Source organism: Danio rerio, chromosome 20, assembly GCF_049306965.1.
Source record: "Danio rerio strain Tuebingen ecotype United States chromosome 20, GRCz12tu, whole genome shotgun sequence".
In the NCBI taxonomy this organism is placed as follows: domain Eukaryota; kingdom Metazoa; phylum Chordata; class Actinopteri; order Cypriniformes; family Danionidae; genus Danio; species Danio rerio.
The window spans coordinates 12,700,780-12,716,686 of record NC_133195.1 but is presented as its reverse complement, the minus strand read 5'-3'; the positions used below and the strand labels follow the sequence as shown (position 1 = coordinate 12,716,686).

At 33.8% G+C, this 15,907-nt stretch overlaps 2 long non-coding RNA genes across 2 annotated transcripts in view; one reads left to right on the top strand and one right to left on the bottom strand.

Moving 5' to 3' along the window:
* Window positions 1-12,960, top strand: part of LOC141379542 (uncharacterized) — a 30,338-nt gene extending 17,378 nt beyond the window's left edge. The window contains exons 2-3 of the long non-coding RNA XR_012396376.1: window positions 390-2,045; window positions 12,549-12,960. This is a non-coding gene — a long non-coding RNA (uncharacterized lncRNA). The remainder of the gene's footprint in view (window positions 1-389; window positions 2,046-12,548) is intronic.
* LOC141379541 (uncharacterized) lies at window positions 5,137-8,184 on the bottom strand. Its single transcript, XR_012396375.1, has 3 exons — window positions 7,947-8,184; window positions 7,468-7,572; window positions 5,137-5,269 (listed from the first exon to the last, which is right to left on the bottom strand). It is a non-coding gene; the product is annotated as an uncharacterized lncRNA (long non-coding RNA).
* Window positions 12,961-15,907: the final 2,947 nt, after the last annotated feature.

The window sequence follows — 15,907 nt, the reverse complement described above, 5'->3', positions numbered from 1 at the left end:
TTCTTGGGATTTGGCTATAAGTCTGTCGGTGGATGAGATATTGAAACTGATATTTCAGACCCCATTTACACCTGTATTTAATGTAATTCACTTGATGTGAAACAAAGCATCTTAATACTAGGTTTAACAGTGGCACAGAGTGTTCTAATGCAAATTAAAGGTTTAATATAACCATTTGTCTGTTAACACTGTAAAACCTTTAAATTGTCCCTTTTGTCTGACACTGACAAAGCTGGACATGATTTTATCCCTCAGGCAGGACTTTAAGCAATTTAGGAGACTTGAAACAACTTAACAGAATGAAGTTTTGTTTGAAATATCTCTGGAGATAATTTCATTTTATTTTTTATCTTGGAACAGAGATAATTGCCATCTCTTTTCCTTTAAAGATTGGAGAGAAAGAGCCCGACTGTTTTTTTGAGCATCCTCCAGAAAGAAGTAGGACACTGTCTGGGAAGAAGCTGGAGAGCGAGGAAGAGAAAAGAATCTTGGTTATTAAGATCACAGATAAAACCCTCCTGGTGGAAAAACTCATAATGAAGAATACTATGTTTCAAATCAGCCATCTGCAAAGCAGAAGATAATGGTTTGGTGATTGCATTAAAGTCTATAGGGCTCTCAGTTCACAAGAATCACAAAGGACCTCTTCTGACTTAATATTGTACATATACAAATACCTAAACCATACAGTATATTAGTATAGCCGAACAATGAAGCTAGACAGGACATTTCATAATATGAAACCTTGGCCAAACTAATTTAAAAAACCAAGTGCTCCTATAGATACAACAAACTTTGTAACCTGCTAATAAAAACGCAAGGTGTTGCCACCATTTTTAAATTTTTTTTATTGGCAGACAATTTGCCCATTTGCTCGTGAAAAACTTGACTGCAAAATATAAGGTACAATATATTGCTATTTTCAGACCAGCGCAACCCCAATTTTCACATATTGCACCACGTTGTTTACAAACCCATTTGCGCTACTTTGTGGACTCATGGGTGTGCCGATCTTTAAAAGAGGTGTGTTAAGGTGCATTGTTGGTGCGTTGCTATTTTGAGAAACTGAAATAGACCGCACAATTGACCATGTTAAAGCAGGTTTAAAGTCCAGCACAGAGCTTGTTAGTTACTTGCCTATGCAGGTTCAAACACTTAATACACACAGGACGTACAATACACACATTTTTTTACATATGAAAAAAGTTACAAAAATCATTGTTACTACATAAATATGAAAAAGAATGGTATGTTATGGCATGTTTATTTAGCATTGTCCATTTGTGGTCATCAGATTTTAAATTACCTTAAAAATCTAAATTTCAAGTGTAAACTGGGTCAAAGAAAAGCATCTGTAAGAAAGCAGAGGGTCATCGGAGATCCATAAGGATATGCTGCTTGAACATTGACAAATCCCCGTCCTCCCACATACTGTATACATTCCTCAGAAACTTCAACTTTCCATCTGGCTTTTCAAAACCAGGCTTCTAGAATTATGCATTAATGTGAACTAGATGAGTCAGAGATAGGTCAGTTATTCTCTGACACTGAACAAACCTTGGGAAGTTTCCAAAAGACCCTTTTAAAGGCAGTTTAAATGTGACCGCGTTGATGTGACGTGACACCGAAGGGAAACGGTTCCCAAAAAGGATTGCTTTCCCATGCTGAGTGCTTTAGCAGTGACCAGACTGACAGATGGCCCTCGAAAATGACCTGGTTTTTATTTTCTTAAAGCCTTTTTGATGCATGATATTAAGTTAAATTCAGGTTTTTGGATCAGTGGTTTAATGGAAAAAAGATGGACTGTAATTCGCCACAGAAAAAAAAGAAATTATTTCAAGGCTCAAGTATGTATAATGTGGACAATAAAATCAGTGCATCAGGTCTGTGCGTCCTCAGATCTGATGTTTCTTTAGAGATGTACTGAACCATTAGAAATTTTATTGCATTTTGGATTCTGCTATATTAACCATGAAATGGAGGGTTTAAGTTAAGCAAGTAGAGATTGTGAGTATAATGATCGTCATCATTAAACTAATGTTTCGGTAACACTTTATTTTGATGGTCCCCCTTTAGATAGTCTGTTGACCATAAGTTACTTTTCAAGTTCTTATCTGTTTACTCTCAACTGGGTAGTATCTGTAGATTGTCTTTTAAATGTTTCTAGGCAATCATTACAATGTCTACAACATGTAAACATTTATTAAACTTTTGGTAAGTTAAGTGTTACCAATATAGGTTCTAGATGGTCAACAATGTATCAGTAGGTATGTAACAAATCTTCAACAGATGTTCAACAGAGTATCAGTAGATAAGCAACAAATCCTCAGCATTAAGGTTCTAGATGTTCAACAATGTATCAGTAAATATGTAACAAATCTTCAACAAATGTTAAATAGAGTATCAGTAGATAAGCAACAAATCCTCAGCATTAAGGTTCTAGATGTTCAACAATGTATCAGTAAATATGTAACAAATCTTCAACAGATGTTCAACAAAGTATCAGTAGATATGCAACAAATCCTCAACATTTATTAAACTTGTGATAAGTTACGTGCTACCAAATTAGGTTGTAGTGTATTACAGTGTATTAGTAGATATGCAACAAATCTTCAACAATTTTTTAGTACATTTACCATCAAGATTTTTTTGTTGTCAGTGTCTGCATGTAGATGTTAATCAGTTTATGAATAGACCTTCAGTAAACATTCAGATGCCTATGAGTAGCAACGCAACATAATTTAAAATGAACTTTAATCAAATATAAAGTTAGGATTAGGTACAAATTTCATTCATGTATTTGCAAAAGTGTTCAACTAACTATTCGTTGCATTTAACCTAACTTTCAGTAGACAGTTAGTTTACTTTAAGTTACATTTATCTGCTAATCTGTTGTCACACTAGGCCCATCAAAATGAAGTGAAAACCTAAGAAATGCTGTTGAATGACTGTAAGGAGCCAACATTACAGACAGCATGGTACTATTACTATTCTGTAAATGTTCAGCAGATAGTCAACAGACAGGTAGTAGCAACACTGGTGCAAGTATTTGAAGACACACAACAGCACCACTCATACAAAAACATAAAAATAAATACCAGAGTCATTAGTTCGTTCAACTGCTTTTAATGTATTGCTGTCAAAAATTTCAGTAAACACAACTGAACATTAAATGGCTCTTACTCGCTCTCTCTTTCTTTATATATATATATATATATATATATATATATATATATATATATATATATATATATATATATATATATATATAAACAATTCTGTCTGGTTCTCGAATCTGATTGGCTGATAGCCGTGATATATTTACGTAATATCAGCACCTGTACAGCCTCTTTACCCTTTGTGTATTACTCCGCCCACATACAGCCAGCAGAAAGCAGACACTACAGATCTAAAATTTAAAACATGCTTGCTCAACTGTTTAACTGTCAGCTTATGATTTGAATCCAATGCGGAAGAAAGTAGTTCCTCATACAAAAGGGTTTTTGAGACTCACCATGTTTGATTTAGTTTTTATATCCACAATTATGCCATCAAACTGTTGTATACACGCAATATCACACTCGTAGCACTGCGATATGGCTGTATATCGGCACTGGTGGGGTCACTAACGCACGCTTCCCACACGCTACTCGTGTGATATTGCTCATATAAATATATATATATATATATATATATATATATATATATATATATATACACACATATACATACACACACACACACACACAGTTGAAATAAAGTCAGAATTATTAGCCCCCTTTTGATTTTTTTTTCTTTTTTAAATATTTCCTAAATGATGTTTAACAGAGCAAGGAAATTTTCACAGTATGTCTGATAATATTTTTTCTTATGGAAAAAGTCTTATTTGTTTTATTTCGGCTAGAATTAAAGCAGTTTTTAATTTTTTAAAATCATTTTTGGGACAAAATTATTAGCCCCTTTAAGCTATTTTTTTTCTGATAGTCTGCAGAACAAACCATTGTTATACAATAACTTGCCTAAGTACCCTAACCTGCCTAGTTCACCTTATTAACCTGGTGAAGCCTTTAAATGTCACTTTAAGCTGTATAAAAATGTCTTGAAACATATTATTTACTGTCATCATGGCAAAGATAAAATAAACCATTTATTAGAAATAGGTTTTTAGAAATAGAAATGTGCTAAAACAATCTTCCCTCTATTAAACAGAAATTGGGGAAAAAATAAACAGGGGTGCTAATAATTCAGGGGGGCTAATAATTCTGACTTAAACTGTGTGTGTGTGTGTGTATATATATATATATATATATATATATATATATATATATATATATATATATATATATATCTGTTTAATGGAGGGAAGATTTTATCAACATATTTCTTAACAAAATAGATTTAATAACTCTATTTATCTTTCCCATGATAACAGTACATAATATTTGACTAAATATTTTTCAAGACACTTCTATACAGCTTAAAGTGACATTTAAAGGCTGAACTAGGTTAATTAGGGTAACTAGGCAGGTTAGGGTAATTAGGCAAGTAATTGTATAATGATGGTTTGTTCTGTAGACTATCTAAAAAAATATATAGCTTAAAGGGGCTAATAATTTTGACCTTAAAATGGATTTTAAAAATTAAAAACTGCTTTTATTCTAGCTGAAATAAAACAAATAAGACTTTCTCCAGAAGAAAAAAATATTATTAGACATACTGTGAATATTTCCTGAATCTGTTAAAACATCATTTTGAAAACATAAAAAAAAAAAAATCAAGGGGGGGCTAATAATTCTGACCTTAACTGTATACACACACACTGGTAGAGCTGACTGATGTCATGTATAAGCCTTCCAAGAATCCCTTGTTTGTGTTTCCTACCCAACCAATAAGTCCATTCTATATATATTAGATGGTTTTCAGCGACTTTTCTGTCCGGTTTGCACGCAGTCTCCATACTTCCCTTTTGTAGTTTGCCTATGCCTTTTCAATGTATTGTGTATGTACCCGTGATGATGGAATAACAAAACTAATGCTGTAGTTCACTGTGTGATGTAGGTATCCTCTCTGAAAAACTTGAGTATGCACGCCATTCATCACTATGAATGATGCTGCCTTTCTTGAAATGTTTTGCTATGATTGGTATAAGGGTCTTCTTGTCCCGTTTGTCCACCAGCTGCAAAACAGGTTTTCGGGAAGGCAAAATTTCAACCATTCCAAATAACCAGCATTTCCTTTTCCACAGACCTCCAAAACGCCCTCTGCCATACTGAAAAAATAGAAAAGAAATTTAAGTTAAACCTTTTCAAAAACTCTGAATAGTCAAAAGCCATGCAGCCTTAAAATAAAGTCAAATATTGTGAGTCTATAAAAATACTTGTGGCAATTTAATTTATTAGAGCAATGGAGCAATGTTAATTTTTTTATCTACATGTATAAACACTACACAAATTCCATTTAAAAAATTGCATACTTTTCCTGAATCAAATTTTCAGACTTGTCTAGGGATTTTTCACTCTGTAATTAACTTTAAAAAAAATGCTGCATTATTAGTTAGAATCTCTTGGCTAATTTCTTGTAGTTAAACTATAGCTCATTTACCACCAAGTTTAAGTTCAAAGCACACTATTTTGTTAAACTGCAATGCTAAAATGGTGCAAATTCATTCATTCTTGTCATGACAATTTTAATTATCAAACTTTAAACCCTACAAAAACAGAAGGGATGTTTATGTACAAATTACTAGGCAACAGATTTAAATTCCTCTCACTTGTATTCACTGGCTGTTAGCAATCGCAAACTGTTTAATAAATATTTATAAATAAAAGTTTTATCTTACGCATTAAAATAAAGCATTTTGTTATCATGTTTAAAAACATTACATATATAACGATATTACATCATTTACTTACCCACATTAAGTTGCAAACTCAAAGGCTTTTGGTCATCCTAAATTTTAAAATAACTATGGTATATTTTAGGCACTTCTCTAATACTTCATAACAAAAATATTTTATGTGTTCATAAGATTAATTAATTTACCAAAAATGGGTTGCAGCTGGAAGGGCTTCTGCTGCGTAAAAACATGCTGGATAAGTTGGCGGTTTATTCCGCTGTGGCGATCCCGGATTAATAAAGGTACTATGGCGAAAAGAAAATGAATGAATGAATTAATTTCTTTTAGATTTGGAATGAGATTAGGGGTAAGTAACAGTTACCTCAAAAATTTTAATCGTCTTTAAGCTGCTACTACTATAATATACAGTAGTATGAAGTATCAAATACATTTCAGTAGTTCAGTACTTTCTCCTTGTGTCATTCCATTGTTATTATCCACTTATGTAACTAATATATATGTAAATATATATATATATATTGATTCATTCATTCATTTTCGTCGGCTTAGTCCCTTTATTAATCTGGGGTCGCCACAGTGGAATGAACCGCCAACTTATCCAGTATATGTTTTACGCAGCGGATGCCCTTCCAGCCACAATCCATCACTGGGAAACACCCATTCACACTCATACACTACGGTCAATTTTAGCATAGCCAATTCATCTGTACCACATGTCTTTGGACTTGTGGAGGAAACAGGAGCACCCGAAAGAAACCCACGCAAACACGAGGAAAGCATGCAAACTCCACACAGATATGCCAACTGACTCAGCCGAGGCTCGAACCAACCCCCTTCTTGCTGTGAGGTGAACATGCTACCCACTGCGTCACCTATATACACGGTTAAAGTCAGAAATATTAGCCCCGTTTATTTTTTTCACCAATTTCTGTTTAACAGAGAGAATATTTTATCAACACATTTCTAGACATAATAGTTTTAATAACTTATTTTTAATAACTGATTTATTTTATCTTTGCAATGATGACATAAATAATAATTTACTAGATATTTTTCAAGACTCTTCTTACACCTTAAAGTGACATTTAAAGGCTTAATTAGGTAAATTGGGTTAACTAGGCAGGTTAGGGCAATTAGGCAAGTTATTGTATAATGATGGTTTGTTCTGTAGACTATCAAAAAATAAAAAAATAAAAATACATATATAGCTTAAAGGGGCTAATAATTTTGCCAATAAACTGTATTTTAAAATATTAATAACTGCTTTTATTCTAGTGGAAATAAAATAAATAAGACTTTCTCCAGAAAAAAAAAATATCAGATATACTGTGAAAATGTCCTTGCTCCTTTAATATTTCAAAAAGAAAAAAAAAATTCAAAGGGGGGCCAATAATTCTGACATCAACAGTATACATATTTATATTATGTATATACACACAATGGTAACATCATATCCACTTGTCGCATATGGAGACCTTGTGAAATCTAAATAATGCAATGTTATATTACAGTAAAAAAAACTGAATGAAAAAAATGTATATGTAGAATACTAGAGAACAGGCTACTAGAGATCATAGAAAATATGCTGTAGAGATCATATGAAAACTTGCCTGTAAATACACTTCATCCAACTGAAATGACTTGCATGGGAATGGAAAAATATAGACTTCGTCCTTACACTTTTCCAAATTCGTCTACATGACTTCTTGCACTGCCTGCAAATAAGTAGTAAAGTTATTCATAAACATGTATTACCTTTGGCAATGCAAACAAACAAACACACAAACAAATAAATAGACAAGTTAAAATAATCTGTCTCAATTATAGTCATCTTATTTTAAGTTTGAGAACTGCTTCTATATTGAATAAAACAATGGTTTAAAGTAATTTAAAAGTTGAAAGCATTGAAAGAAAATCAAATTTTAAAAGGTTTTAAACATTTACAGTACTATAAGAGGGTGAAACTTGTAAGTGCTTAAAATAATTGTTAATCTTGAAGCAAATATGCTATAATAGCCCAATAATAACTTACTTTTATTGATGTTATTTTCTGAATAGGATATGGATAAAATAAATATAATATACTTACCAGATGTAGCGGTCTTTACAAGATGTCACAATTTTCATGCTTTTCGTTGTCTTTTTCTTTGCATTCACTGTATTAATTTCAGACGTGACTTGTTTCACTAATATAAACTGTCTCAGAGTGATCTTAACAAAGTGCTCATCTACACATCTGATTAAACCTATTATTTTTTACTAATTTACATTCGCGAAAATACATTACCTAAACTGCTACAGCACGAACTCATGAATTTAGATGCAGCATAAAGCAGGTCGCACACCAGAAGCGCCGCTCGGCGACGCAACACGGCGCGTACATGACAGATTAAAGTATCGCACACCAGACGCGCACATTCGAATGATATTTAACATAAAACTAATCAGATGGCGCTCTGTGGCGCGGCTGAAAAATGAACTGCGTCCTGAGCCGTCGCCGGGCGCCGCCGACAGCCGCCGACTTGCGGCGCCGGTGTGTGTATCCTGATAGAAACCTATGATTAGAATTCTAAAATACATGGCGCTGCGTGGCGCGCGGCCGAGCGTCGCTTCTGGTGTGCGACCTGCTTAATGCTCTGTTGGCGCGGAAAAGACAAATCCGGAAATGGGCGGGACTTGGCGGCCCAGATATTTAAAATTATTTTGTTCTTTGCGGTTTGAATTTATAATATTAATCTAATGAGAAATCTTCATGAAGTTTATTATTTTTATTAAATTTATATCGGCTTTTAAAGTCATTGGTCCCAACTGTTCGGGGTACTAACTTATGTCGATGTCACAGGGTACCTGTTACATTTCTAAGCGCTGTCATCACATAGTCATTTCCGATGATTCAAAAAACTTTATTTAATAATTTTTTAAATGTTAGCTGGACCATTTTGATTTGTACATGATATAGCTAGATGTAATATGACTCGTTTTTATAAAATATGAGTGTTTTTAATCTTTCCCATAAGACTCTACTTCAAATTATGTACAGCTAAGCGCCCTCTACAGGAAAACTACATAAAAGGCGCTTAAAAAGGATTGCCGCCTAAATAAAGCTCCCTTAACAAAAGGAGCGCAAATTTGTTCTCCGTGATCAACCCAAATGCAACTACCGTGGAAGAAAAGGTACGTGTGAAGTTTTGACCAAATGTTACTTGTGATTTTACTGTGTTACTGTTTCAAGTAGGCCCAATGGAAAGTGATCAGCTCGCATCAACATAGTTTCTTAGATCCATTTCAACTTAGCCTGTATAGTAGTTAGTTGTTATAAAACTCGATTTAAAAAGCATAATTCTGTTTTCAAGTTCAGACGGAGTGATAAAGGCAAAAACAATTTACTTGGCCACTTAATCACCATTTGACATGAAAACTTGTATAAATTTCAAGTAATTTTGCATGTTTTAATAATGTGTCTTTAGACTAGGTGTGTATTACATGCTTAATAATCAATTTTTAGACTGTGTGTGTGTGTGTGTGCCTATTATTATTTAAAATAAAATATTAAAATAAAAATGATTATATTATGTAAAAAATATAATATAAAAATAAAACCAAAAAGTAAATAACTGTTTTGTCTGACAAGGTTTCAGGACATAGCAAATTTCAGCACAACACTAACTGACTAGTCTCACTCACTCACACACACACACACACACACACACACACACACACACACACACACACACGTGTACACACTCTCACTAACACACTCACTCTTGTACATGCTCTCTCTCACACACACCTACATTCTATCTCAATTCAAGTCAGAATTACTTTTTTAGCATGACTAAATGATACAATGTTGCCAACACAAACACATAGACATCTCACAGACACATGTACATGCTCTCACTCACACACACACTTCTACATGCTCTCTCATAAACATGTACTGGCTCTCTCTCTTACACACCCTAGCACATGCTGTCTATCACACACACACACGCATGCACGCACACACACACACACACACACACACACACACACACACACAAACAAATGTGCATGTTAATGATACTTATTTCTATAATTTTACGTGCTCATTAGGCTTACGATAGGTGGTTGCATTGTGATTATTTGGTCATGAAGGTATTAATGTTTTAAATTGTTTTTCAGCTGTTCTTGATGTCATACATTGCTACAAAAGGCTTTTGAAGTGGACAAGACGTGGACCAACCATGACCAGAGCGTTTCAGAGAGAAGGTGTCTCTCAAAATGCAGTGGCTCAGCTTGCTGCAATTGCAGAGCTGTACTTTGCTAACAGGGAGGGATTTAACAGCATCAGCTTCACACCAGGACAATTAACAGTTCGCTCAAAAGTGTAGAGAGTTCATTTTTGGAGATTTTTGCATAAATGTTGTATCAATAAAAAGGAAGGGTTCACTTTTGTCTTTTTATCTGAATAAGTGATTAGAGTAGATTTGCTATGTCACTTATTGTTGCCATGTTTATTGTATGTTTCTTTGTTCAATAATGCTCCTGTTTACTGTTGGTAAATTGTAGAAGCAAAAACTTACAGCACAATAAACTTGGCTTATAATGCCAAAAAAAAAAAAAAAAAAAAAATATATATATATATATATATATATATATATATATATATATATATATATATATATATATATATATATTTAAATCAGATGCAAAAACTATTAAATTCCGACTAAATTAATTAATTTTCTTTTCACCTTAGTCCATTTATTAATCTAGGGTTGCCACAATGGAATGAATCATTCCATGTTTTACACAGCAGATGCCCTTCAAGCTGCAATGCATCACTGGGAAACATCCAAACACACACATATTTGAGCCTACTCAATTTACCTGTACCGCATGTCTTTGGACTTGTGGAGGAAACCGGAGCACCCGGAGGACACCCACACGAACACAGGGAGAACATGCAAACTCCACACAGAAATGCCACCTGACCTAGCTGAGGCTCGAACCAACGACCTTCTTACTGTGAGGTGAACGTTTTACCCTCTGCGCCACCACATTGCCCGCCATTTAAATTGTTTTTCTAAAATTTGTTTTTTTTTTCAGCCTACTATGTTAAAGATAATGAAAAAAAATATTTGCCACAAAAAAAGTTACATTGCAGAACTGAGACTTAAAAAAAATATACATTTTAGAAAAAAATGTATATGGTGCCTGCATTGTCTTGCCTGCAGCAAGAAAGTCACTGGTTCGAGCCTCGGCTGGGTCAGTTGGTGTTTCTGTGTGAAGTTTGCATGTTCTCCCCATGTTCGCGTGGGTTTCCTCTGGGTACTCTGGTTTCCCTGACAAGTCCAAAAACATGTGGTAATGCCTAATATCCGATGTCAGAAAGTGATTCATTTTTTTTTATTGTTATATTTTTGGTATTTGTTATGCAGCAAGCCCAGAGATTGTTGTGTACACTATGATTTTATATAAAATTGACTTTAATGTGTGATAGGAATAAAACGTGATCATAAACGAATGATTTCTCCACTCAAATGAATGGCGACTTGGACCCGGAAACAGTATTACATATGTCATCACTTAACAAGCGGATATGGTTTTGCATCTAAACTCTTCAAATTTAACAATTGTTTTTAGTTGTCCTGAAGTTAGTTTTCTTTAGCTTAATTATTTGGGCTGTTCTTTTTTTTTTTTACAGCAATACATTAAAAGCAGTTGAACGAACTAATGACTCTGGTATTTATTTCATGTTTTTGTATGTGTGGTACTGTTGTGTCTGTCTTCAAATACTTGCACCAGTGTTGCTACTACCTGTCTGTTGACTATCTGCTGAACATTTACAGAATAGTAACCATGCTGTCTGTGATGTTGGCTCCTTACAGCCATTCAACAGCATTTCTTAGGTTTTCACTTCATTTTGATGGGCCTAGTGTGACAACAGATGAGCAGATAAATGTAACTTAAAGTAAACTAACTGTCTACTGAAAGTTAGGTTAAATGCAACGAACAGTTAGTTGAACACGTTAGCAAATGCATGTATGAAATTTGTACCTAACCCTAACTTTATATTTGTTTAAAGTTCATTTTAAATTATGTTGCGTTGCTACTTATAGGCATCTGAATGTTTACTGAAGATCTATTCATAAACTGATTAGCAACTACATGCAGACACTGACAACAAAAAAATCTTGATGGTAAATGTACTAAAAAATTGTTGAAGATTTGTTGCATATCTACTAATACACTGTAATACACTACAACCTAATTTGGTAGCACGTAACTTATCAAAAGTTTAATAAATGTTGAGGATTTGTTGCATATCTACTGATACTTTGTTGAACATCTGTTGAAGATTTGTTACATATGTACTGATACATTGTTGAACATCTAGAACCTTAATGCTGAAGATTTGTTGCTTATCTACTGATACTCTGTTGAACATCTGTTGAAGATTTGTTACATATCTACTGATACATTGTTGACCATCTAGAACCTATATTGGTGACACTTAACTTACCCAAAGTTTAATAAATGTTTACATGTTGTAGACATTGTAATGATTGCCTAGAAACATTTAAAAAACAATCTACATATACTACCTAGATGAGAGTAAACAGATAAGAACTTGAAAAGTAACTTATGGTCAACAGACAATCTAAAGGGGGACCATTAATATAAAGTGTTACCAATGTTTCCTTAGTTAATGCTAAGCCCACTTAGAAATAAAGTGATTCAGAAAGCTAATAATATCACATCCTGTTCATTTTTCATGCTAGGAAGGATAGGCAAAGGAAATTGACCAAACATATTTCTGACTAGTGAGTAGACTTTATAAAAAAAGAATCAATGGAAACTGATGCAAATGGATCAATCATTCAGAAACGGCTAGTAAACTTCACAGATGATGTAAAGAAATAGCAAGTAACAAGTATAACATTTTGAAAAGACTGTAATAGTACTTCCTCGTCAAATGTTTTGTTATTTTTGCTGCTTGTTCAAACAACTTATTTAAAAATAAGCTGAAATATCACAATTCTTTAGGAGTTTTTTGGCACAACATAATTGTTTTTACAAATTTAAGTTGATTAAACATAAATCAATTTTAAACAGACAACATGAAGGATTTGTGTGGAACATTATTTACAGTATTTTTCTTCTTCCTGTGATAATTTTAAGAAATGAGAAACATATAGAGGTTTTACCAACCTACGTCACACATGACGTCACACAGGCTCCCGGTTGCAAAAAGAGACTGGTTGGAATGTAATGTAAGCACTTCACAATCATGTGGGGGGTCTCTCCACACCACCACTAATGGGCAGCATCCACTTGGTTGATTAGAGAGCAGCCACAGGACAACAGCTCACCACACACCAGCTATTGGTGGAATGGAGAGGCAATGATACATCCAATTCAATGGATGGGGATGATTGGTAGCTGATGATCGTAAAGGCTGATTAAGGGACTTTGGCCAGGACACCGGGGTTACACCCCTACTCTTTATGAGAAGTGCAACGGAATTTTTAATGACCACAGTGAGTCAGGACCTCGGATTAACATATCATCCGAAAGACGCCGCCCACTGACAGTATTGTGTCCCCTTCACTTTTACTGGGGCATTAGGACTCCCACAGACCACAGGTTAAGCGCCCCCTGCTGGCTTTTCTAACGCCACTTCCAGCAGCAACCTAATTTTTCTCATGTGGTCTCCCATCCAGGTACTGACCAGGCTCAGACCTGCTTAGCTTAACAGGTCTTGGGCTGCAGGATGATTTGGCTGTAGCAAACATGTCGTGTTGTGCGGTAGGATGCCAAATTTGAAAGTCCAAAAAAAAAACTTTACTTTTGCCAAAACTGTTTTCTGACAGTGTACTCCACCTGTATGGCAGGGTGTGTGAACTTACACTTTTACGTTTCATTCTTAGCATTTAGTGTCTGCAGAACTGTTTTTGCTGAGATCCTTGCTGCAATCAAAAATGAGTAATGTTTATGATTTAGCATAGTGTGAACTTACCTGATATTACATGAGAACTGCAGAGTCAAGCATTTTTAATTAGGTCGTCACTTCATTCAGCTCCCTTTTAGCCAAATACGTCTGCAGTTGGCATTAAAAGCAGCAGATGTGTAGAAATGGTTGTAGAAAAAGTAGTTCCTTATACAAAATAATTTTGAGACTCTCCGTGTTTGATTTTCTTTTTTATACACAAGTATCAAACTGTTGTAAACACAATATCACTATCGTATCAGTGTGATGTGGCTGTATATCCTTACTGGTGAGACACTTATATTCATTTTAAAGAAACTATTATTTAATTTCTAGTCTAAAAAATTCAGCAATATATTGCAAGAGATACACATTTTGTTGGATGATTGCTAAATTAGGAACAGATTGCTCAAGTGAAACATCAAAGACATTTAAAAAATATATAAATTTAAATATATTCTTAAAGCCTTGCAATATACTGCATAAATTAACCAGCTGGTGTTTTTTTTATTTATGAATGTAAAAAAAAATGCAGTTACATTTTATTTTATTAATTGGAACTTCTTTATTTATATGATTTTGCTTTATTATACGTTTTTAACATATAATAACATTTATTGTTTTATTAATAATTTCATTTATTTATTATTTTTCTACTAGGACATTTTCAACTCTGCTATAAAATGTAGTTTAACAGATAGAATATTCCCAATTTTAGAATTTTAGAATATCCCCAATTTTAATATTGCTTCACAAATGTATTTCTAAATGTCAAGCAGCATACAGGTCCGTGTATCATCCGTTCATTTGATTATTTCCTTTTATTCCGGAAAACGAAACATCAGGAAAACGATGAATATTTCGTTTTTCTGTTTATTCTGTAGGCAGAAAAAACAGAAACTCATTTGTTATTCTGCTTATTAACTTAAAACGTAATATTAAAACAAAAACAAAACCAAAACGAAATAATGAGTCAAAAAATCGTGTACTTATTTGCTTATTCGTTTGATCAAAAAAAAAAAATGAACTCAGCGTGGGCGTGCATTATTTATTTTCTGGTTTTAAATGGAATAAAGGAAAGGAAGAAAACTGCAGTTTTTCGGTTTTTCTTTTGCTCACAAAAAACGAGATTTTGGCTGGATTTTCGTTTTTTTTTTTTTTTATTTAGGGTAGGAAAACAAATAAATGAGTTTAAAGTTCATTATACACATGTAGGCGGTGCTGAAACGCCAACTTTCCTCTCATTGGTCAACCAAATCGGAGCTCGTGACGTCGCCCTCAAAATAAAAGCCCTGCAACCAGACGTTTTAATTATTATTATTTAATTATAAATAAAATAAGTTTATATTCTATCATTTGAACCACACACAGTTAGCAGGATACATTCATTGCAAATGCATAAATTAAATAAAAACGTAAATTAGTATTATTATTAAACATTTGGCATTAAAATAAATTCATAGTTCGGTGCCAAACTTGCTGCTGTGCACCTGATGCTGAGCAAAAATAGCCATTTCCGAGCAGCACCTGGTTTGCATGTACTAGGCCAGGGGTGTCCAAACTACGGCCCGCGGGCCATCTGTGGCCCGCAATCAGTTCTGTGGTGGCCCGCGAGGCTTTTTATAAATATTAATAGAAAATGGCCCGCTATACAAAAATGAACGTAATTCAATAAATAACCACCGGGTGTCGGTATTACATGCCTTCAATTAGGCAGCACTTCTTGTTATAATGTAAAACTAACCGATCAAACTGAAGGAAACATAATTGATAATCACATTTTGGCGAATGAGATCAAAAAGTAAAACAATTAGCAGCTGCCCTATCAGCTCAACAACAGCAGTTTTTTCGTGCTAATAAAGTGCAAGAAAATTCTAAACTGCACTGCAAAAAATGCTTTTTTTATTTATATTTTTTGTCTTGTTTCAAGTCCAAATATCTAAAAAATCTTAAATAAAGGAAAATTTTCTAATTTGTTTTGAGAAATAATATGCTAATATTAAGAGAGTTTTTCCTTAAAACAAGCAAATTAATCTGCCAATGGGGTAAGCAAAATAATCTTGTTTTTCCTTTTG